The sequence below is a fragment of the Sciurus carolinensis genome, unplaced genomic scaffold (genome assembly GCF_902686445.1).
Source record: "Sciurus carolinensis unplaced genomic scaffold, mSciCar1.2, whole genome shotgun sequence".
Taxonomy (NCBI): domain Eukaryota; kingdom Metazoa; phylum Chordata; class Mammalia; order Rodentia; family Sciuridae; genus Sciurus; species Sciurus carolinensis.
Window position 1 is genome coordinate 202,018 of NW_025920204.1, and position 24,723 is coordinate 226,740.

The 24,723-nt window shown below is 38.4% G+C and overlaps 1 pseudogene; it reads right to left on the reverse strand.

The window, feature by feature from the left end:
- Positions 1–960: 960 nt before the first annotated feature.
- Positions 961–21,431, reverse strand: LOC124975003 (thioredoxin-related transmembrane protein 1-like; annotated as a pseudogene).
- Between the last annotated feature and the right edge of the window lie 3,292 nt (positions 21,432–24,723).

Here is a 24,723-nt window from a genome sequence, read left to right on the forward strand (position 1 = left end):
TCCAATCAACAAATGGGCTAAGGAAATGAACAGACACTTCACAGAAGAAGATGTACAAGTAATCACCAGATATATGAAAAAATGTTCAACATCCCTAGTAATAAGGGAAATGCAAATCAAAACTACCCTAAGATTTCATCTCACCCCAATTAGAATGGCGATTATCAAGAATACAAGCAACAATAGGTGTTGGCAAGGATGTGGTGAAAAAGGAACACTCATACATTGCTGGTGGGGTTGCAAATTAGTGCAACCACTCTGGAAAGCAGTGTGGAGATTCCTCAGAAAGCTTGGAATGGAAACACCATTTGACCCAGCTATCCCACTCCTTGGCCTATACCCAAAGGACTTAAAATCAGCATACTACAGAGATACAGCAAAAAAAACCTTCCTTAATCAGTACCATATTATGCATATGTTGTGCAAAAAACTACAATTAAAGCAACAGAGTTATTATTACTTGCATGATTTTTTAAATATGAAGAAACTTTGAACTATATCCCTAAAAGATCACAGTTATCACTAAAATATGCATTTCTCAAGACAATGGGCAAAAAGTTTCATTTATGGGAAATATACTCTTCATTTCACACAGTGAAACTGAGAAAAATCATATCAAATGAGAAATCTTTTTCTCTAATCTTAAATTCTCCAATAATGCAATCCTTGGGAAATGTATTTTTTTTCAATTCATACTTGAAACAGGTTATTATTAAACAAACATAAAAATCTCATTGCTTGCCATGAGATATTCCAAAATTAAACATTGCTTAAACCACCACAATGTTCTTAAAACATATTACAGACTTTTATATCTGCTTTTATTTTCTTAATGAAACCTGTGCAATCCAACTATCTACATAAAGCCCTGTAATGTGTAAGTCACAGTTCACATAAAAACTAATGATCAATCTTCAAGTTTTGTTAAAATCATGATATTAAGTTATCTATAAAAATTAACTAGGATTTATCAATGGACAACCATGGACTTACAGAGCGATGTCTCATGGCATTCTGTGAAGTCTTTGCTCTCCTCTTCATTTCAGCTTCCTCTTCTGAAACATCTTCTTCACCTGCCTCTTGTTCCTCCTCCACTTTTTTCTAAGGTTGCTAAAATTCTGGTAATGATTTTTCTTAAAGACAAGGACCAGAAATATGTTGCAGATTTGTTTCAGATTCAAATCAAGATACAATGATTCATATGTTTATGACTGCCTTAACATTTGTTTGGATGTCCAAAAGGAATAAATTATTAAGAAAACAGTGAAGATTATAAAAACTTGTAGTAAGATCTATTTTACTTGCCAAACTTATTCTAATTACCTACCTTTCTATAAAATGAATTGTAATTAATCAATAAGCATTAATGCTGTGAATGTGGAAAATTTAAGAAAGTATACTGCATTAAGCAAATCTTACATTAACTTCCTATTAATATTTTATTCTACAAGTATACTAAAACTTCAATGCTATCCTGTTTCAGTTCCCAGGAAAAAAGAAATCACAATGTGTACAGTTAAAAATCATATTTTTGTTCATTTTTTCTAGTCTCATAAATGTGCTTTCCCTTCACCATCTTATTAAGGTAAATTACTAACAATAAAATTTACATAAAATAAAACATATTAAGTGTACAGTTCAATGAATATTTAAGCATGTGCACATACACACATTATATTTGTTACAGGGGCAATTGCTAATTAACTTAATCTCAGAGCATACCATGTTACTGAAAGGAAATTGGGCCCATGAGTTTTACTATGCTCACTAATTCTAGACTGTTGTGAATCCTAGGCAACTCAGAACTGGGGGGAGCATTAATAAGTAGGGCAAAATATGAGAAGAATTTTCCAGTCATAGACAACTTAATGTTTGGTCTGCATGGCATCCCTCTCTATACTGGGTCAAAAGAACCTACGCATGACACATTCCCATGGTTCCAGTGAATATTACAGTTTACAACAGTGGTTTTCCACCAAGAATGATGCTGTCCCCGAAGAAACACTGTGCAATGTTTGGTGATATCCTTTGCTGTTACATCTTGGTAAGGGGGAGCTGGGCATTGTTACTAGCAACTACTGACATACCTTTGAGCACCCAACAATATACAACAGGTAGTTCATACAATTAAAAATCATCTGCTCAAAGTGGTCAATAAAGTCAAGCTTGGTAAACCATGGCTTAAAGTAAATCTTTGAAGTGAACCCTTTATAAGTGGAATGCACTGGGACTTCTCTCAAAGTTAGGGGAGTATAAGAAGAAAGTGAATTTCCTTCTTTCTCCCTGTGAGTTATGGCTTTCTTTGATTATCTTGAGAACAAAGAGTCACTCAGAGCTGAGACTACAACAAGGTAAGGAGAACTGATGTATTAAGAAACACAGTATCTTAATAACATCATCTGGGTCCTAAGGATCTCCTCAATTCTGTCCTCAGACTTCTTACTATATAATCAAAAGGGAGAATGAGTTGAGGTTTTTTTTCTAAACAACTCATACACTTATAAGGGGAAACAACTCAAAACATGTGGCATGCTCCAGAAGGGGTATCAACTCATTAAAGTTTAGATTAGTTATCTATCAATTATGTCACTAAAGGAAAACAAACTGCCAAAGCATATACAGAGTGAATACTAAGAACTTATTATTCATCATTAGAATACTGTGAGTATTACAGACCTATCTTTTAGAAATACATTTAGAAAAACTATTACTTTATGCTTTTCAATCTCTCCAACTTAAGTTATTATAAGGTATAGTCTTTTCTAGTAACTTTTTACTATGGACATCAGTAGAGAAGAGAAAAACTTAAGTAGCTTCACATGAATTAGCTGTCATTTTTAAAAATTTCTAAGAAAATTAATTTTCTTGTAACTTGCTAAAAGATGTACAGTATCATATGTATCAGTATCATATCATTTATTTTTCTTCATTTCAGAAAATTTCTAAAATTATGCATATTCACTGTTCTAACCCCCTCTTTTGAGAACCTACATCCTTCTATGTATACAATGGATAAATCCCACAGTTTATTCCATAGAGGGAAACCTACCAGAGTCACTATTTTTAAAGCATTTATATGTCAACACCTAATTCTTTCATGGGCACAGACCTATACAGCTTTCTATAGGTAACCATTTTATCCAAGACAGTATTTTTCAAAGAAATTAATCTATGCAGACTCCCAGAGTACCCTCTCAGCAGATGACTTTAATGGAGACTCTGGAAATTGCCCCCAAAATGATTCAGTCTATATAGTGTGATTCAGCATGACTGGTTATTTATGGGATGTACAGTCAGTTGCACCCTATCAATCTACAAATTTTCTGACAGCTACAGAACTTAGAGGAAAAGTACAGAATAGTAATCAATAAAATTAATAATAAAAATATTTCTATATAGTTATCTTTTGTATTTGCTATATTGAATGCTATTTTTATTCACAACTTGAGTTTGTGAATGAATTATTTTCATATCTCTGCAAAAACCTTACACCTGATAATAAATTTATCTTTTACACAATCTGTGTTTACAGTTTTCCTGCAGGTCAGTAGCCCCTGGAGTGGAGGACAGAATTATTACTTACCTCATAACTGCCCCTTTTACTATCAACACAACTATCTGGGAAGGATAGGTACACTGTAAATGAAATATTCACTGATTTCATTTCAGGAGTTTTGACCTCAATAAATCTTAAGAAGGGCAGCAAAATATAGAAAATATCATGATTGTCATGTGTTTGATTTAGATTTACACTCTGCTCTGCAATTTCTGTGTGACTTTGGGGAAATCCCTCATCTCTCTCAACCTTCCTTCCTCAACTAAAAAATGGAAACCATTTCACCTAAGCAGTCAACCATAAAGTTGCTGAAAAGCCAATAGATAAAAGAAAAGTCCAAGTTCCTTACTAACTGAAAGTATGAGGGCTTCTACCACCAGCACAATTTTCCAAGATCAAAAATAAAACATTGGGAAGTACCTGTATTAAAACAGGCAGCAGAAATAAATACTTTGAATTATATAAATTCATTTTACAGTTCAGTACAGACCAGTACCAATCCAGATCAGCTACAGGAAATACATTTTCCCAATATTCTACCAAAAAATGAAAATTGGCTGGAACAAAAAATAAACTTCAAGTACAGTCACTAACATAGTGAATGACTTTAGAATTTAAAATTTTGACTCAAGTATACTGAAGCAGATCCATGAATAACATGAAGTATGCAAACACACTGACATCAGATCAATGTTATTAAATAGCTACAAGCTAAATGCAATGTTGAAATTCTCTGAGTCAAGAAAATAACAATTTTCCAAAATTCACTGGGCTACCATTTTTACATGATGTACACATCTCCCCATTCATTTACACAACTGATAGAGGCCACCAATCCAAACTTAGGAACCAAAGCAGAAGAGGAACCTACTAAGTGTGTAACTGTATTTACAGAAATGATGAAAATTACAGGTGAATAAAAATATAAACACTTCAGGGTTGGGGATGTAGCTCAGTGGCAAAAAGCTTGTTTATTAGCATGTGATAGGCCTCAGATTCACACAGGAAAAAACAAATAAATCACCAGAAACAAAAACATTGTAAAATATACTTACTTAAAAGGTATGGCTACAGTTGTGCCTTTTTTAAGGACAAAGGTAATTTGCTACAAATATCATACACTGTAAAAATAAACAGAATCATTACATATAATACAACTAATGCAATTTATTTTTTTAAAATATTTTAGTGCTCTAAAAACTAAGTACTCACAAGTCCTAATGACAATCCTGAAAGCAGAGTAGCTAAAGCAAAAATATGTATGATCCCCAAAGGAGTAATCCAAGGTTTTGAATATAATAGTTGTAGCAAGTCTGAAATCAAAAGGAAACAAATGAACTAAAAATGGTTTCTTTAAAAAAATAATAAAGATAGAAAACTTTTAATCCATAACCTGATGTTCACAGACAGCTGAAAGTGTGCTGACATACTACTCATCCTAAAATAAAAAAGAGATGATATTAAAACTGAGTAAGATATACAGCTTTGTCTATATTTTCTATTTTCTAGTCCATAATTTTCCCAACAATGGATATTATTGCTACTATTAAGAAAAGTTATCACTCACTCATTTCATGACTGTAAGAAGGTTTGCTAAAAGGTTGTCCTCACCTGATCATCTCATAAATAAAATACTTGGTACTCTTTCTTTCTTTTTATAGTTTTCAATGGTCACTTTTTCTTTTCCTCCCCCCCCCTTTGGTACTCAGGATTAAAGGCAGGGTCTTGCATATCCTAGGTAATAAGTACTCTACTGCTGTGCTATATCCCCCTTCCCTTTTTCTTTTGAGACAGGGTCTCACTAAATTACCAAGACTGGTCCCAAATCTGTGATATTTCTGTCTTAGCCTCCCAAGTAGCTGGGATTATAGGCATGCACCTCTGCCTACAGTTCAATATTCACTTATAACTTTCATCTGATGATTCCTCAAAATACTGACCAACTACTGACCACCTGGATATGAGCTCTATGAAATCAATTGGAAATGGCAATTCTTATTCACCCTTAAAATCTTCCAAAAAAAAAAAAAGGCATAGAAGGGAGCCTGAAGAAACAATTTGGGACACTTGTTAATAGGACTCTTTCCAAATAAAATCACTTCTCTCTTGCTATGGATGTAACACAGTGGCAGACTACTTGCCCAGAATGTACAAGGTCCTGGATTTTAACCCAAGAACCTCCAAAACAAATTACTTTTCCTATTTTGTTAAAAATTAAAATTTATAGTAGCAAATTTGACAACTTGCAATGATGTATAAATGACTACATAAGAAATAAATCATAAGTAAAAATAATTATTTTTATGAAATTAAATGCAGGTAGTTTAAATGGGCAGTTTAAAAAAAGCATGCTTCAAAAAGAAGGGTTTGTGTGTTTCAAACAATATCACCTTTAGCAAGAAGTAGAAATTGGTTTTCCCAAGGGCTTTTACATGCACAAGTGAAAGGATGATTTAATCCAATGACAAATGATGGGGTGGATGAACCTGCGAAGCTTACCCTTGCCATGCCCCCTTTACACAGTCTCCCAATAAAAAAGGTATACCCTGCTGCCTTTAGGATTCCACAGAAACTTATAAGCTACTGCCTTTTCTACCACAAAAAAGGTTAAGATTCACTTAAAATTTTAAAAAAATAACAAAAATCAGTTACATTTTAAGTTCAATATTGAAAACTAGCTTAATCATGTTGCCTTTGTTGTTTAACAGGCCAAGTGGGAACCTGGGTATAGGGGTGCAGGCCTATAATCCCAGTGGCTTGTGAGGCCAAGACAGGAGGGACAAAAATTTGAGGCCAGCCTCAGCAACACAGCAAGGTCCAATCTCAAAATGAAAATAAAATCAGGTGGGTGTGGTGGTGCATGCCTATAATTCCAATGGCTCTGGAGGCTGAGGCAGGAGGATCATGAGTTCAAAGCCAGCTGTAGCAAAAACATGGTACAAGCAACTCAGTGGAACCCTGTCTCCAAATAAAATGCAAAACAAGCCTGGGGATGTGGCTCAATGGTTGAGTGCCCATCAAGATCAATTACCAGTATCCCCACAAAATAAATAAATAAAATAATATTTGTTGTGGTTGTAGCTTAGTGGCAGAGAATTCCTGGGTTCAATCCCCAGTATGGCAAAAACAACAAGAAAAAAGACAAGTAGGAATAGCAATAAGGAACTTAAACTTCTGTGTGGCTTCACTATTGTCTGCACTAATTAAACTATATCAGGAATACTAGGTTCCATCATTGCACTGGACATGATGGTTCAATGAGAAGTTCTGATATCTAAAGAATAATCTGGAGGCACAAAAGAAAAAAGTTACACTTCAATTACAAACTACAGCTCAGAGCTGATCTTTCTCCTACTCCCAGAATCCAAAGCACTTTTCTCTGATAGTTGGTGATCCACACCCCATCTCCCAAGGGCAAGTATGGTGAGGAGACTAGAATAAGATGAGAACATGATAACCTCCATGAAATTCACCATTCCCAAAAGTCTCTTGAATGACCATTGAGGCCTTGCACTCCAACTATGTAGCAGAAAATAGGCTTGCCATTCACAATCCTAACTGGTATAAAAGCATACCTATCTTCTAACTAAATTTAAGCTCAGGGATTAATCATACCATTAGATATTGTTCAGACACATTATCCATACAAGTTAGATGGGCAGAGTAATTACACATAATTAATCACTGTACATCAAGGAGTTTAAAGGTAATATTTGTAGGTAATGTTTGAGTCTCTCAAATTACCACATGCCCATTACACTCTTCAGTCTTTGGGGGAATATTTAGTTTTTAATGACACATATGATCAAATCTAAGCATATAAAATATTCCTAAAAAGGCACTAAGCATAATTCTACAGAAAGGCCTCACATAGTATAATAAGTATCAAGGTTATGTGTTTGATTAACAAGATCTAACTAAAAATATCAAACACATAATAAATCCAAATATGCCTTAAGTGTCCAAAAAACAAACTGTGTACATGTATTTATTCATATGAAATAAAAACATAATAATCTCTTCCAATTAATTGGGAAGTAAATAAGAGAAAAATCCATCATACTTACGGAAGAGAGCCTGGACCAAACCATGATAAAACAGGTTCAATATTCTTCCACTCTTTTCCACTTATAATGTTGATGAAGTCCTTCTTAGTCCTTGGACCTGGATAGTGTCTGAATTTACCATCCTCACAACTAAAGATCAGAATTAATTATTAATAGCAATGGAAAATAAATTTTGTATTTGTTTTCACTATTTCTTCACCTCATTTTAGTTCATCCTAATATTCAAAAGCATTAGCAATGTAGAAGCATGTTGAATTACTACTGATGACATCTTAGCCTCAAACACAATCATAGGACTTAAGATTTTGTTCTCACTCTTTCAAGTATGAAAGTATTATGAAAGTGCAGTAAGCAGATAAATCTCAGAAAATGATGTTTAAGTTTTACATATAACTAACATATTAAAAGTATTACCATATGAAAAGTTATTAAAATAATGCTTGAAACATGAAAATTATTAGCTATTTTTAAACTATGTTTAAAAGTTTTTTGTTTGTTTTTTGTGCAACCTTCCATCATAGTCACATCACCTCTGCCATTCAGTTTTAAATTACAGAAAGCATCTGGGGCGGTGCTTTCCTCACAGGGACTTCAGTGATTCTATTTACAGTCAACTTTGCACACTCCCTTCCATCCCCCTCCACCTTCCCATTCCCTATGTATGGAATTCTGTCAAATAGTCCTAACTGTTTTCCAGTCTTGTGTATCTTCAAGTGCAGAAGCTCCATTGTTCCCTACTACCTACCACAGGGTCAGGGGATCCTTTTTCCATTCAGAGAAAAAGACTACAAAGAAGCTCCAATTCAAAAACATAAAGTTTTAAGGAGAAGATGGAATTGAAGTAGTTCTTTGAAGGACAAGTAGGATTGCAACAGGCAAAAATGAAGAGAAAAAAGCAAGGTAAATGCCATGACTAAAAGTAAAAGGGCAAGAAATTCCAGATATTGAGAATACTGATTACAAACAATTAAGGAACATGTGGGGAAAAGGAATGAGGGAAAAGGGAGGGAGAGATGCACCTATGGGATACAGAGAAAAGAAATTTAAATAGATAAGAAGGGAGGATGAGTGTCTAAAGAACTAAAGCAAAAAGTGGAAAAAAGGAAAAGGAAACAAGATACAGAAATACACAAGGAACTGTCAATTTGCTTTGCTGTTGTTTTTCTTTTTGACAGTATTGGGGAATGAACCCAGGAGTGCTCTACCACTTAGCTACAACTCTAACCTTTTTATTTTTATACTGAGACAGTGTCTTGCTAAGTTGCAGAGGCTGGCCTCAAACTTGTGATTCTCCTGTCTTAGTCTCCTGAGTCACTGGGATTACAATCATGCACCACCAAACTCAACAGAATTGCCATATGGTTTTTGAAATTTTAAAAGAGGAGAAATACCCCTTAACATTTAGCTTATCACCTAGGTGACATCAAGGTACAGCAGGTGGACAGATTTGAGATTCCCTACCTCCAGATTGGAATACCAATAAAGTCAAACTAAAATACCTGATATTGCAGACTACACATTTCTGTTCCTTCTGACTTAACACTACTGCATCACCCTCTACTTTCTCCTCAAGGCTTAGTTTGTTTTTGAAAATACCACATTCCTGTTTATGAGAATGTCCATGGAGTGGAATGCTTACCCTGCACTCTTAAATGTTCTACTTCCAAGATTTCCTTTAAATGTTATGTTCTCTAGAAACTGCTCCTGCAAACAGCAAGATCTCCCCTTCATCCTATTTCCCAAAGGATACAACAGCACTCTGGGCTTACAACCATTTCCTATATTGAAGAGGATCACACAATTTCACAAGAGCATTACTTTCCAATTAACTATAAATCTCTGACAACAAAGACTACTTCAAGTATCATCCATCTATCTAAAGGAACTTAGGGTACTATAAAAGAAAATGAGCTCTCTAAAATATTTGCTAGATTAAATTACCTCAGCTCTTCAAACATGATCCAAGAGAGAGGCCTACTATTCCAATTACACTATGATCCATACTTCTCCATAACTGAGAATCTTCAAATACTTACTGATAAATAGTAGGAATTGCAGTTATAGTAAACCATACACTCAGTCCTACAAGTGATAAATAACATACATCTGGTTTTACATGGGATGATCACTAAGTATAAGGTGATTCAAAATTATTTAAATGCTATTAAGAATATAAAAATTATGCCTAAAATAGTAGAGATTTATAGTAAAAATGTAAATATAAATTATATATTTAAAGTAACTTCAGAAAACACATTATTCCATATTAGCTCAATTTAAAATTTGTCAAGTTTGATCATTGAGGACATTTTTGTATATATGTAAGTACTTGGTCAATTAAACTAATGTATGACTAAAACTACTAGTGATGTGTCAAGGGTAAATACAATATGGTCTTAGGTTTCAAATCAAATCATAACTGACATACAAGAACAAAGGCAGTTTATATTACTGTTAAACATGGGAAAGACTATGAATCTTTCTTAAGACAGGTAATAACAATTAGAGCTTACATTTCTTATTAACTATGTGTCAAGCACTGATGACACAAACAATGAGCTCTATACACAACTAGGGAATCTGCTTTTCGCAGTCATTGCATGCTGAACCCCCATGAGAAAGATGATAAGTCAAGTGAGTTTAAATGATTTTGAACTAATTTAACTAGATGCTAAACACTATGTTTTCAAAATGTAATGAAAGGTTAAGAGCTTAAGATTTTTAACAATAAGATAAATTTCAACATAATTGGCAAAGAAACAAAATCATCCAGAATTACAGTATTTGTCTGCTCTGCAACATCTACTTTTGCAACATTAACCTCAAGATCTTCTCCCCATTCAGCAAAACTTTCCCATTCAGGTTGAAGATTTTGACAAGCAGGACAAAACAATGTATAACAAAAATACAGTTTAAGAACAAAAAGCTAAGTGCTCTCATGATTACTAATCTTGGGATAAAACAAAATTGTGAAGAATATTTTTGTAAATATTTTAGTTGTAGAGGGACACACTACACCTGTATTTATTGTTATGTGGTGCTGAGGATTGAACTGAGTGCCTCACACATGCTAGGCAAGCACTCTAGCACTGACCTACAACCCCAACCCAAGAATATTTTAAACATATAATACATTTAGAATATTTACACTAAAAACTAAAAATAAAGTGGTTAATTTTATGCACATGAAAACAGATCTATGGGTCTAAAAATCTGGATATTAAGAAGTATAAATTAAGGACCATAACCATCAGTAATAAAGCAAACTTTAGAGTAAATTTTTAAAGACACAAGAGCCTTATGAAAAAAAAAAAGCTAGAAACTCTTGGATTTTTCTACTACCATGTGGTCATCAGAAAGCTCATGACATTTTTTGAATTTTACCATTTTAACAATTTTGTACTGCAGAGTCAATTGCAAGAGGTTGGAAAAATAGAAAGTACTCTGGTTATGGAGAATGAGGAAATACAAGTTACAACTTAAGGCAGCTACTATTATTATGTAGCAGGATTGCCACAGGAAAGGCAAGCCAAGGAAGGAAGGCTATTCATATTAAAAGAAGATAGAAACCTGCATTTTTATATACAAATATTTCAAAACCTAACCCCCACACAAATACTAAAGCAGGCTAAATGAAACTCTTGGCCAGTTAGTTTCCAAGACCCTGGGTTTACATATTCTATGACCAACAATAATAGCATTTTAATGGCATTCATAATCATCCAGGTCCTAATTATTCTCTATAATTTTGCTTCTCTTCTTTACTGTAGATTGTAATTTCCCTCAGCTTATAGAACCAGAACAAATGAAGTCTATACATGTTAAAAAACATATGATCGCCCACCACCCGTGGGGACAATCAAAACACGTACGCTCTTCTTGATCACAGGAACCAAAAGGAGTTTATTCCGCAATTCTCAGACTTATATTGAGAACATCAGCCTATCAGAGAGTAGATTACCAGGAAAGTCAGCCTATCAAGGAACAGTCTCCAGGCAGATACCAGGATTGCCTCATGTACAACAGCTAACCAGAGTTACTTCCTAAAACTTGTATATGAGTGCAGCTATGTCTGGCAAGCTGCCAGGTACCATCTTAGAGATCAGGCCACGGTGCAGCTCTGGGGCCCTCAGAGCCTGCCCCTGACATCTCCCCCTTATTCTTTAAACAAATAAAAGATGACTTGGAACCATGCCTGTCTTAGGTTGTTCATGGCAAATTACATCCTTACCCGTCATTGGAATTCTGACCTCCAGGCATCAGAACCCTGTCTTAGGTTGGTATGCATTTCCACGGATCTTACCCATCTTTGACTACTGGTCCAGCATGCTTAGCCATACTTGGGGGGATGTGCCTGTCACAATGGCTGTCAAAGCCTGTACTGTAGCCCGTCGATGACATTGGGCATCTTGGCAATCTCTGATTTGGCTGTGTATAACATAGGCTATCCCTAAGCAGATAATAATCAGAACAGCTACTGTTCTGGCCCACTGTTTTGTCAATCCCAGGGCTTTAGATAACAAAGAGAACATCTCAGATACCGATGCAACTTGAACCCTGGTGGCATTAACTCTGAGTATTTCAGCTCGTAGCTGACTGGTTAAATTATCAAACGTAGATGACCAATTGCCAGTAAGGTAGACAGAGAGATTTTTAGATAACATAGCCACAGAGCTAAGGTTATTATAAGCAATAGGGGTGACACACACTGCTCTTAAAGGATAAACACATCCCAGTCCCAAAAGTTCTTGCAAGATATCCACTTGTTCTTGTAGTAAGTCCACTCTTTGATTTACAAGGAGTATGCCTGCCTTAAAATGGTTGTTTAGAGCTTCTTGAGTCTGTAAGGCTATAGGAGTATTTTTGGCAAAGTGATTGACTGCTGTTGCTGTAGGTATGGCAGTTGCTAGTGCTGCTGTTGCAGAAACCACTATTGCAGTGACCACAGCCACTGTGATGCCAAAATCTCTCTTGTCTCTAGATAGTAGTACTGGCAGTTCTGTATCTGTAACAGAGACTGGAACAGGTAGGAAGGTAGGAATACACATTTGCTTGAGGTGCAATTGAGAAGAGAAGAAGTTAAAAACATAAAAAGGGGGACACACAAACTGGGGTAGGTGGAAAGGTAATATTTCTGATACACGTAGATTGTGAGGCAGCACCAGTGAACCTAGAACTGTTTGTCCATGTAGAGGAGTTCCAAGTACATAGCCAAAATGCCCCACCTGAGAGACTGAAAAAAGATTGTAAGTTAGTATATCCTGAAGCTGCAGTGAAAAGCATCCAATTGTCAAAGGGGTTGACACATTTCATGCCTAATTCACTGCTAGTGAAGTTATCATTAGCAGTGAAAGAAGTGAAATTGGGAGTGAAAAAAGATCCATTTTGTACAGGAGTCGCTGGTCCTGCATGTTGACAAACTCTCCATATAGGAGGTGTACTGTGTTTAGGATTACAAGGAGGGAAGATTCTAGGGGTTTTGAAAGTAGTTCCTGTAGCATTATGTCTGTGAGGTACCCATCCTGAAAGTAAAACAGCATCTCCTGTTAAGTTTTTTATGTATTCTTGAAATGTATAACCATTTTCACCTGGGCGAAAAGAAAGCGTGGCTAAGGAATGAAAGACTATCAATAGCATGATCGTCAGGAGTGTCTTTGGCGTCTTCATTTTTTGATCCGAATTACTTGTTGGTAGCATTGCCACTGGTCGAGTCAGCTGTTCAGGAACCCAGATAGGTGACGTTTTATCCTGTGGAAACACACAAACTGAGCCACGGCTCCAGTAAAGCACCAGGTCCAGGCCATTCCATTGTCCAGTAAGAACATCCTTCCACTTTACCTTCGCTCTATCATGTTGTTTATGATTGCCATGTCTCTCAGTAGCAGAGCGACCCTCATTATCGAGAGTTAAAAAATTTAAAATAAAGAGGCAAAGAGAAAGTTTATCTTTAGGGGACCTGAAGGTCTCCCCTATTCCCCCTTTTTGTTTATAAAGAGTATTTTTGAGGGTGAGATGTGCACCTTCAACAATATCTTGTCCTTGTGGGTTATAAGGTATACCTGTGGTTAGAGTTATTTCAAATTTAGTGAGAAATTTGTTAAAAGAGGTTGAAGTATAAGCAGGACCATTGTCCAGTTTTAAGTTGTTTAAGGTTACTAAATTCAGGAATGTGAATAACTGTCACCACTCAATGCAATTTGTCATCGCCCGCAGCAACACTTTGCGCTGGTATAGAGGATAGAGGAACTGATGTTTGCTTGCTTTAAGAGAAGAGAGAGAGAGAGGCTTTGCATAAGAGAGAAAGATTTTGCTGAAGAGAGAGAGAGACTACACTTTCAGAAATCTTATCTTATGATCACATTATAAGCCTGTTGACTGGCTTTGAGGCATTTGTAGATGCAGAATAGAATTAATACAAGCACACCCAAGCCTATTAGTGTAAAACCTAAAATTCCCCAAATTTGGTGCCAAATTATGCTGAAAAAACTATTTCACCCTCTCTACATTTTTCAATATTAACTCCACTAACTTTCTAATCAGTGCACTTCCCTTTACTTATAAACCCTCCTTAAAGGTGAGGTACCAACATGAAGAATTAAAAAGTTACACAGGATGAAAATAAGCAGCTTGCTTTACTGAGAAAAAGATGAAAATCATCTATATGTCTAAATCAGCTTATGAGGGGCTATGGGTCCAACCAATTCCAATTTGGGAATTGCCCGAGTGATGCAATCACTATCAGCAAAAAGATCTGTTACTCCTTAAACTCTACAAGGGCTATGACAACTGCTTCCATTTTGTGAGCCTTGAGTTGAAGAGCCCTGTGCCTTGTTTCTTAAATGATTTGGTAACATCTTGCCCTCAATATCAGTAATTTGCACTCGTTAACTCAATGTTTTCCATTTCTACACTTTGGACAAAGACCTGGGGCATAAGGTGTAACAGCTTTTAAAATAGTTATCTCTTACCTTTTGTTTGGGCATTGTCTCTTTGCTGCTGTATATCTGTGCATACACTCCAGGATCATATTGATTTTGAGTATCATATTAGCCTTCTATTACCATATCAACATTTCTACCAGGAAACCTTGCTACTACGTTTCTGCAAGTAGTTTCAACAGCTATTTCTTGCCACTGAGCTCTCCAATTAGACATTGTCCTCCAGATAACACTGCTCTGCATACCTGTTTCCAATCAGTCTTAACTGCCTCTTTAAAGTTTCTCTAATGGTTGATGGTATCTCTATTTTGGTCCTCAAATACGGGCAGGTTCTACAAATTTTGAAGCTCTTTATATTAGGTTTAGCTTTCTACTACATTTTCCCTTGTTCTTAAGTTTTCACTACCACTTGGTTATTTCTTTTGGGGGTTCTTTGTATTAGATTTAGCTCTCCTTTTTTACTTGTTCTTAAATTTTCTGAGTAATTGTTTTCTAGGTTACTACCACTCAATCCTTCCTCACTTTGTTCTCTTTAAGATTTCATTTCTGTTGCTATTAGATCCTGTTTATGAAGATCCTCCTGTGGCACACTGAGCAGCTTTTCTTCTATAAATCTGGGCTTATTTCTACTAGAGTTTGAACATATGATCATACAATGGTTTCCTTATTTTCTAATTCTTCCCAGTGTTTCTTTCCTCCCCAGAACTTTCCCATTTTTGGTTACCCCAGCTAACTTTCTCTTTAATCTCTCCCAGCACTTCTTCTCCTTGTAATATATTTTTCATGCCTCCTTTTTGAATTATCCTTTCAGACTGATTTTGTGATATTTCTGAATCCATCCTTCACTGTACAAAGGCCACACTAACAGCAGTACAAACACACAAACAACACTCAATACACATACTCTGGAGCTCCTTTATGATCCTCTTTATATTTCATCACCTGGCCAGTTATCCTGAGTGCCTAACTGCTTTAGAAGACAGGGCCCTCAGCTTACCTGAGTACCTAACTGCCCTAGGACAGGGGTTAACTGCCCTAGAGACAGGGTCCTCAGCTTACCTGAGTACCTAACTGCCTCAGAGAAAGAGACAGGTCCTCAGTTTACCTCGCTACTTAGAGCAAGACTCTTGAATTTGACAAACACACAAACACAAAATACACGCATTTTTACCCTTCAACTGTAGTGTCCTTTGCGACCTTTAGTTTTGATTGACCCTATTTCTTCTTACTATCCCTCACCCTTAAACTGCTCTGGCCAGAGACTCCTGTGAGGTTCCTACTTTTCCTGTGGTACCTATTCCCGGAGGCGGATCTTGAATTTTCCCTTGCCCTATTCCTGCAAGGTTCCTCAGTTTCCCCACCATGCAGACTAGTAACATCCATTTGCCATAGATGATTACATAACAGTCCTTTAGGATTAACTCCTATAGAAGGTGGATGATGGAGGACTGTACACTGGCCACAAGATTTAACAATTGCACGTGCAGTTTCTTTAGTAATGGGAAACTTCAGTTTTAATGTTGTAGAATTAACATGGAATTGTTGATGATAATTTTTTGCTGCCTCAAATGAGAAAAAATGTGGGAATCCTTAGTTGCTATGTCTGCTACATTATTCCCTAGAGCTATAGGTCCAGGTAAATTGGTATGAGCTCTGATATGTCTAATAAAGAAAGAATTATAACCATCCCAAATCATTAGTTGTAAAGTCCGTAAGGGATAAAAAATAGTAGAGTTTGAGGCAATAAGCCCTGTACATTCTATGTTACTGAGAGCTTGAACTATATATAAACTATCTGAGTAGGGAAAAGGATGTTTGGACTGTATCTAGATAGCAAGTAGCTCCAGTCCCTGTTTTGGATTCATCAGTGAAAATCACAGGAGCCTTAGGAATAGGTTGTTGTCTGGTAACTCTTGGGAATATTACAGAATTATTACTACAAAATTGTATATAAGGATGTTTAGGATAGTGAATATCAAAGTTAGCTTGAGTGGAGCTGCTAACAACAGTCCAAGAATCCATGAAATTACATAACAAAGAAAGTTGATGCTTATCATAGGGAATAATGATAGTAGCTGGATGAATTCCAAACACTGTGATAGATGATTTAAGTGCCTTTAAGATTATGTGAGCTACTGCTTCAGGGTAGGGTAAGAGAGTTTTATTGGGTGAACAGGCTAGATGGACCCAAAACAAGGGACCCTCTTGCCAAAAGACTCCAGTGGGTAGTTTCTTGTTAGGAATAACAATGAATTGTAATGGCTGAGAGAGATCAATATGATCTACTTGGGCCTCATCTAATCTTTTTTGTATAATATTCAAAACCAGACATATTTCAGGAGTGAGCTCTCTGGGAGATATGGGATGGGGATCACCTTGTAAGATATTAATTGGGCTCCTAAGAATTCTTGTGTAGTACCAACTTGAACCTCTTCAGGGGCTAAAATGAGTCCCCATAATTTGAGTTGTTCTATTAATTCAGAGTAAATATCCTTTAAAATATCTTCCTCAGAGTGGCATAATAATATATTTGGAGTATTAAAAATAGGGGTATTCCAAGGAGAAGTTGAAGGTCTAATATGATTTGCTTCTAATTGTTGTTGTACCAGTTCTTGGGTCGCTTTAAATTTTTCTAATGTCAGGGGCCACTGAGAGAACCACACTGGTGCATTGGATTTCCAAATTATTTTTACATACTTTTGTTCAGTGGCCCCAAGGAAAAACCGAAGTCTTGGCGAACCTTGATTGCCCTTAACACTAATTGGCTGGGTATTTCCCTGGCCATAGCAGCCTATCCCCTTGTCCCATTTATGACCTTGTTTTACCATTAGATTTTGAGCCTTTTGGCTATAATGGCCTTCTATAGTGAGTACTAAATCCATTTGCATGAGAATATCTCTGCCCCATAAATTAACAGGTAAATGGTCTAAGATATAAGGTTGAAATGTTCCCTGTTGGCCCTCATCGCTTTCCATGTCAATACAGAACTACTCCTTTGTGGGTTAGTAGCTACACCCAATCCCCTCAGGATTTGTTCCACTACTTGCAGAGGCCATTCTTTTGGCCAATCTTTTAGGGTAATAATGCTAGTATCAGCTCCTGTATCTAGGAGTCCTGAAAATTCTCTATTTTTAATCTTTTTTTTAAGCATTGGCCTATTTTTTAAGTCCATGGTAAGACAGGCAAAATCAATCCCAGAAGATCCCAAACCTGCAGTTCCCCTGGTTGCTGTGGTTGATGGAAAATTATTATGAAGGCTGGGAGTAATCAAAAGCTGAGCTATGTGGTCCCCTTTTTGTCACTACCTCCCCAGGTCGGGAGTGGGTAATTTGCGTGCCTGCTGCCTTCCTTGGATGTGGTAGCCATTTCTCAGGCTCCCTCTCCGGAATCGAACCCTGATTCCTCATCACCCATGGTCACCATGGTAGCGAATACCATCGAAAGTTGATAGGGCAGACGTTCGAATGGGTCGTCACCACCACGGGGTGGGGGCATGTGATCAGCCCAAGGTTATCTAGAGTCACCAAAGCTGCCAGCGCCAGCCCCCCTGCCGGGTCCGGGGGGGAAGCTGACTGGGTTGGTTTTGACGGTATCCAGGAGGCTCGGGCCTGCTTTGAACACACTAATTTTTTCAAAGTAAATGCTTCAGACCCCGTTGGACACTCAGCTAAGAGCATCGAGGGGGCGCTGAGAGGCAAGGGGTGGGGATGGGCGGTGACTCGCCTCACGACGGACCGCCTGCCCACTCCCAAGATCCAACTACAAGCTTTTTAACTGCAGCAACTTTAATATATGCTATTGGAGCTGGAATTACCTGTGACTGCTGGCACCAGACTTGCCCTCCAATGGATCCTCATTAAAGGATTTAAAGTGGACTCATTCCAATTACAGGGCCTCAAAATAGTCCTGTATTGTTTTAGGTGATATGGAGATAATTCCTTGAGGAGAATGTGCATGAACCTTAATTTCTCCTGTAAAATCAGAGTCAATAACTCCAGGGATAACTAAGTTCCCTGAGTGCACTAGAGCTCCTACCTAATAAAATTCCAACAGTATCAGGATGTAAGGGACCTTTTAGGTCTGTAGGGCAAATCCTTTAAGGGACCTTCCATGTGCATTCATGACATTTCGGTGCCCATTAGCTACCGCTAAACAAACCAAAAGGCAGACCATTTTAACTAATAAAACAAAAGCAAAAGCACACACACTTAGTCTCCCTCGCTTATCCCATGAACTTTAACTCCGTCGCTTATCCCGCAAACTTTAACTCCATCGCTTATCCCGTGAACTTCAACCTGGCCAGACTGTACTTTACTTACCCTGTATTTACCTGATCAGTTCCTTCTTTGTAACTCGAATTCCCGGGTTTCGGCACCACTTATGATCGCCCACCGCCCGAGGGGACAATCACAACGCATGTACACTCTTCTTGATCACAGGAACCAAAAGGAGTTTATTCTGCAAGTCTCAGAATTATATCAAGAACATCAGCCTATCAGAGAGTAGACTACCAGGAAAGTCAGCCTATCAAGGAACAATCTCCAGGCAGATACCAGGATTGCTTCATGTACAACAGCCAACCAGAGTTACTTCCTAAAACTTGTATATGAGCGCAGCTATGTCTGGCAAGCTGCCAGGTGCCATCTTAGAGATCAGGCCATGGTGCGGCTCTGGGGGCCTCAGAGCACACCCCTGACAAAAACAAAAATACAATTTCTGTATTCATATTTTCTTGACTTGTTTCAGGAAAAATTTCAAAAACAGGACTGCAGAATAAAGCAAACTAGTATGATACATAAAACTCAAATTCCTTAATAATAAGTTACATCACAATGAAAATATCTCCATAACAACTTCTGATCAGGAATAGATTAACTGAAAATAATTCACTTGTAATTAAAAGTAAACTGTTAAGAATACTAATTCCTTTTTCTTTAATTCTTTTTTCTTCTTCCTTCTTCTTTTTCTTCTTTTTTTTTTTTTTTTTGTATCAGGGATTGGGATTGCTTCAGCCTCCTGAGTGGCTGGGATTACCGGTGTTTGCCACCCTGTCCAGCAATCCTTTCTTTTTTCAAATGTATTGTATCTTGTGTTTTTTAAAGACTTGTTGAACCTTAAATCTTTAGCCATGGACAAAGAAGGAAATCACTTCTATAATTTCTGATAGATGCTCTAATTTGGATTTAACTCATTGTCAGTGTATTTTGTTTGTTGTTTTCTCCTTAATACCTCTTCTGATGTTATATTTACTGTTTGACCAAATGAATTTGAAAATATCTTAAAGTAATATTTGTCGGTATTTTGCATATAAATTCATAAGCTCTACTACTTAACATATTGTTTTTAACATTAAATATTTTACAGACCCAAATCTAAAACAAGCTACTGATGAAAAACAAAACAAAACAAAACAAATACTGCCACTGGTTATATTTCCCCTCCTCCATGGTTTCAACTACAGATTTTGTGCATACTAAGCATTTTCCCCTATTTTATTTTTGTTATTATGTTTTATGATTCAAAATTTACTGACTGTCTTCTGGGTTCTCCCTTTGGGATGTCCACATCACTTGCTTCCTTAATTGCCAACTTATTTCATACATGATCCAGGAAAATACTGAGTCTTGTTAAAGAAGCAGGCGTTCTAACAATTATTGCATGGTTATTCTGGAGGCCCAAAGAAAGCCAATATACAAATATCTGGCCAGATAAATTAAACATCTGTCTCTCATCCATATAATGGGATAATAGTAACTATCATTAGGGAATTAGATATGATAAAGCATTTAAAGGTTATTGTATTGTGCAGTATACAGACAATATTCAGTAATGGTTGCATTGCTTAATATCTGTTACACCACTCTTTTCAGTCATACTACCACCACCAACTATTTAGCATCTAAAACAAAGGCATTTATTTCCCATGGTAGCAGAAAGTACTTTAAGTTAGAACTACCACACAAGACACAGGGTTTTGTTCAAACTACTGCAACCTAATGCTCTTAAGAGTTTCTAATAATTAAAGTAATAATTCCTTAATGCACTATCACTTACAAAGGCCAAGGAGTCACAACTCAAGGATACTCTACATTGCAAATACACAATGGAAAAATGAGATGGGAGGGCTCGGGAGATAGCTCAGTTGGTAGAGTGCTTGCCATGCAAGCACAAGGCCCTGGGTTCAATCGCCAGCACCACAAAAAAAAAATGAGATGGGAGAAGAGAATGTGAGGAGGGGTGCATGAATATTTTTAAATAACCCTATTTCAACTTAGCATATGCAACAAATAATTGTCCCAAATTCCAACACCACAAATGGAAATTTCTTAATAAACAAAGAGCTAGAGATTGTGCTCAATATTCTCTTCTGTAAAACTTAGTGAAAATAAGTCTGGATGTCCATCTATAAAGGATGGGAACTAGTCAGACTCCACACCCACTCATGACTCCCAAATCCCAGTCTCAAAGTCCTAAAGAAAATTAAGAGAGAATTCGATGGAGCACAAATCCTTTGGCACACCACATCACTGGAAAAGGAACATTGGAACACAGTGCAGAAGAAAAGGAGCAGAGGACACAGAGGAGTTGGGGCGCCTGCTCAGGGACTGGGAGGCGAGTCTGGGGAAGTTTGGGCTGCATGAGGAAGAGGGGATGAGGTCAGTTAAGCAGGCTCCTAGGGGACCTGGCCAGCATCGTGGGACAAATACCCCACACTCACAATTCTAGCATCCGTTCTCCTTCCAGCAATTCCCTCCAGTTCTCCTCCATGATGACACAAACATTGCTCCGCTGCCCGTGGAGCCACAGAAGTCCCAGAAGCAACAGCACTAACACTGTCAGGGAAACCATGAGACCTCTGGAGGACACCATGACCACCAGTCACCACCACTCAGACAAGCCGCAGCCCTGCCTCACTTCCGCTCTGGTCCTAAACTCTGCTTATGCGTATGGCAGTTCCTCGTGGCCCAAGTGCCCAGGGCAAACTCAGGGCACCTGAGCGAACTCTGCTCCCAGCAGGTGCTGGAGGAGGGAAAGAGGCAAGTCATTCGACTTTAGTAGTGCTCATGACAGATACATTTTATTTTTTAAATCTCAGGGTCTTGTCTATTTGCACACTAAAGGCAAAATGCATAGAAATATGAAAGTAAGTTCATTTTATATGTTTATATTGCTAATTGTATTGGAAGAAATTTATGATGCTAATTTGTTAGAATTTCTATTTTTGAGGGGTGCAAATATTTTATTAACAGTTCATGGTGATTATAAAATTGGGTATGGACGGGGCGATCCAAGATGGCGGCCTAGAGGGAGACTGCACCTCCAGTCGCTCCACAACCCAGGAGTTAAGAAGGGGAGGCATTGAGAGACTCGGACTGAAGCGGAGCCACGGGTGAGTCTGCCCACTGGGTAAAGCTCGGCCCGGGTGGCAGGCCCAGATAGAGGTGGCTTATCGGAGCCGGGCAGGGCAGCTAGAGTCATCCACAGGCAGTCCTGCGCACGCCGGCGGTGGGCCCCGCCCACACAGCCAGCTTCTCCAAGTTCTCGGAATGGAACTGGCCTGCTAGTGAGAGCCTGTCTGAACAGAGCAGGCTCCGAGTCCCGGAGCCGCTGCAGTGCAGTGTACTCCTGCAAAGAACCAGCAGAGAGCCTCGATCTGCAATCAGCCTAAGGGATAAGGGCAGGGCAGCCGGAGACCTCTTCAGGCGGCTCTGCCCCCTCCGGCTGCGGGCTCTCTTCACAGGGCGATCCAAGATGGCGGCCTAGAGGGAGACTGCACCCCCAGTCACTCCAGAACCCAGGAATTAAGAAGGGGAGGCATTGAGAGACTCGGACTGAAGTTGAGCCACGGGTGAGTCTGCCCACTGGGTAAAGCTCGGCCCGGGTGGCAGGCCCAGAGAGAGGTGGCTTATCGGAGCCGGGCAGGGCAGCTAGAGTCATCCACAGGCAGTCCTGCGCACTCCGGCGGTGGGCCCCGCCCACACAGCCAGCTTCTCCAGGTTCTCGGAATGGATCTGGCCCGCTAGTGAGAGCCTGTCTGAACAGAGCAGGCTCCGAGTCCCGGAGCCGCTGCAGTGCAGTGTACTCCTGCAAAGAACCAGCGGAGAGCCTCGATCTGCAATCAGCCTCAGGGATAAGGGCAGGGCAGCCGGAGACCTCTTCAGGCAGCTCTGCCCACTCCGGCTGCGGGCTCTCTTCACGGGGCAATCCAAGATGGCGGCCTAGAGGGAGACTGCACCCCCGGTCGCTCCACAACCCAGGAGTTAAGAAGGGGAGGCATTGAGAGACTCAGACTGAAGTGGAGCCACGGGTGAGTCTGCCCACTGGGTAAAGCTCAGCCCGGGTGGCAGGCCCAGATAGAGGTGGCTTAGCAGAGCCGGGCAGGGCAGCTTGAGTCTTCCCAAGGTAGTCTTCCACACTCCGGCAGTGGGCTCTTCCCACACGGCCAGCTGCACGGTGCAGGCCCACAGTGACAGCATTTCCGCACAGAGCCAGTTCCAAAACGTGGAACCAGTAGGGGGCTAGGGGCAGTATTCTTCGAATGAGCTGCTTTATCAGATTCCTCCAAGACATCAGGCTACTGAAGGCTGGGAGGTGATACACTGGAAATCTACTGGGACACTATAAGCCAATAGTGGAAAACTGCAATATCTCAGGGTCCCACTGACAACTGACCATTATGAGAAAACAAGGGAAGAAAATGTCCCAAACAAACCTAGATACTACATCAATAAAACCCAATGACAGCACAGCAGAAGAAATGTCAGAAAGGGAGTTCAGAATGTACGTAATTAAAACGATCAGGGAAGCTAATGAGGAGATGAAAGAGCAAATGCAGGCATTGAAGGAGGAGATGAAAGAGCAAATGCAGGCATTAAATGATCGCACCAATCAACAGTTAAAAGACCAAATCCGGGAAGCAAGAGATCATTTCAATAAAGAGTTAGAGATACTGAAAAAAAACCAAACTGAAATCCTTGAAATGAAGGAAACAATAAACCAAGTTAAAAACTCCATAGAAAGCATAACCAATAGGATAGAACACCTGGAAGACAGAACCTCAGACATTGAAGACAAAATATTTAACCTTGAAAACAAAGTTGAACAAACAGAGAAGATGGTAAGAAATCATGAACAGAATCTCCAAGAACTATGGGATATCATGAAAAGGCCAAATTTGAGAATTATTGGGATTGAGGAAGGCTTAGAGAAACAAACCAAAGGAATGAACAATCTATTCAATGAAATAATAACAGAAAATTTCCCAAATCTGAAGAACGAAATGGAAAACCAAGTACAAGAGGCTTATAGAACTCCAAACATACAAAATTACAACAGACCCACACCAAGGCACATTATTATGAAAATACCTAACATACAAAATAAAGACAGAATTTTAAAGGCCGCGAGAGAAAAGAATCAAATTACATTCAGAGGGAAACCAATAAGAATATCAGCAGATTTTTCAATCCAGATCCTAAAAGCTAGAAGGGCCTGGAACAACATATACCAAGCCCTGAAAGAAAACGGATGCCAACCAAGAATCTTATACCCAGCAAAAACTTACCTTCAAATTTGACGATGAAATAAGATCCTTCCATGATAAACAAAAGCTAAAGGAATTTACAAAAAGAAAGCCAGCATTACAGAACATTCTCAGCAAAATATTCCATGAGGAAGAGATGAAAAACAATGATGCAAATCAGCAACAGGAGGCGCTAGCCTAAAGGAATAGCCAAATAAAGGAGAAACCAAATCATGTCAAAAACAAATATGAGTCAATTGACTGGGAATACAAATCATATCACAATAATAACCCTGAATGTTAATGGCCTGAATTCATCAATCAAAAGACACAGACTGGCAGATTGGATTAAAAAGAAAAATCCAACAATATGCTGCCTGCAAGAGACTCATCTCATAGAAAGAGACACACATAGACTAAAGGTGAAAGGATGGGGACAAACATACAATGCACATGGACACAGCAAAAAAGCTGGAGTATCCATCCTCATCTCAGATAATGTGGACTTCAAACCAAAACTAGTCAGAAGGGATAAAGAAGGACATTACATGCTGCTTAAGGGAAGCATAAATCAGCAAGACATAACAATCATAAATATCTATGCCCCGAACATTGGCTCATCCACGTACGTCAAACAAA